The sequence below is a fragment of the Mus pahari genome, chromosome 3 (genome assembly GCF_900095145.1).
Source record: "Mus pahari chromosome 3, PAHARI_EIJ_v1.1, whole genome shotgun sequence".
Lineage (NCBI taxonomy): Eukaryota > Metazoa > Chordata > Mammalia > Rodentia > Muridae > Mus > Mus pahari.
The window spans coordinates 134,740,371-134,741,825 of NC_034592.1; the positions used below are offsets into that span (position 1 = coordinate 134,740,371).

The 1,455-nt window shown below is 43.5% G+C and overlaps 1 protein-coding gene across 1 annotated transcript in view; it reads left to right on the top strand.

Moving 5' to 3' along the window:
• Positions 1 to 1,455, top strand: part of C3H20orf96 (chromosome 3 C20orf96 homolog) — a 37,405-nt gene that overhangs the window by 11,183 nt on the left and 24,767 nt on the right. The gene's annotated exons all lie outside the window — the stretch shown is intronic.

Genomic DNA, 1,455 nt, shown 5'->3' on the forward strand with positions numbered 1-1,455 from the left:
CTCTCTCTCTCTCTCTCTCTCTCTCTCTCTCTCTCTCTCTCTCTCTCTCTCTCTCTCTCCCTTTGAGACTGGATCTCATGTGGTCACATAGCTCAGCTCTGTAGGTAAAGATGGTCTTGAACTCCTTAATCCTCCTGCCTCTCTCTGTGGAGTGCTGGGGTTACAGGAGAGTGCTGCCATGGCCTTGTTGAGACCTGCTCCTTTTTTTTTTTCTTTTAACATAACTGCAGCCATTTTATATTCAGTCTCCATTTTGCTCATGAGGCAAAATTGAGTTCAGGCTCTTAGACTCCACTTCCCAGAAGTAATTAGCAAAAGCTGATACTGAAGAATGCTACTAATAAGCCAAAAAGTTATGGCTGAATCACTGGTACTGCTGTCAGCTCAGTGTTCTGAAATCCCCGTTTCCCACCTGTCCACCATCCCTCGTCCCTCACACAGGACCAATCAGCCTAAAGGTTTGCTGATGATGCTTCATCTAGATAGACAAAAATGTTGTCCCACTTCACGGCTTGCCTTGCAACTTTTGCACCTGGTTTTTCATATAAAAAGCGTGTCCTGAGGACAGACGGATGCACAATTAGGGTTTTCCTTCTTGGGGACCTGGATGTCCAGTATTATGTTGTGCAGTCAACAAATTATTATTCTTTGAGATTGGTTTGTGTAGCAACTCCCAGACCCCGACAGTCCTGCTAGCACCTGTGATTTATAGAGGGTGGAAAAAGTTAGGAGCGTTCCCCTAGTGTTGTACAGTAACGCCCTTCTGTTGGCATTTTGGGGATTCTTGTATCATTTGTTCTTTTGTAGTTGTTTTTAAACTGTTTTTGTGAGTTTGATTACATCCGAAATTAACTAAAATCCAAAAATGAAGGGCATACCAGTGAGGCTTTTTCTTTCTTTCTTTCTTTCTTTCTTTCTTTCTTTCTTTCTTTCTTTCTTTCTTTCTTTTTTTCTTTTTCTTTTCTTAATTTGAAGTAGCAAGATCCATTTCTAATCTGAGTTGAGGAGGGAAGACACAACTTTAATCTGGGCCACACTCTCAGCAGCCCAGAGGAGGAGGAGGAGCCTTTGCTCTTTGCCTGCTCGTCCCTTATTAGCAAGTCTGTTCCTTCCTTCACTGGTGTTAATGCTGGTGGGATTCCAGCACCAGCTGAGACGTCCAACCTTAGGAACCCAGCGACTTCTAGATTCTTGAACTTTTTGTTCACACCAGGCATTGCTGAATGAGTTGGACCATAGCCTATAATAGTAGCATGGCAAAGAATCTTTGTGAGTTCTAGGCAACCCTAACACAGTGAGTTCCAAATCAGCCAGAGTTACACAGTAAGAACCCTACTACCTCTCTGTGTCTGTTTGTCTGTCTCTGTCTCTGTCTATCTCTGTCTCTCTGTCTCTGTCTCTGTCTCTGTCTTTCTCTCTCTCTCTCTCTCTCTCTCTCTCTCTCTCTCTCTCTCT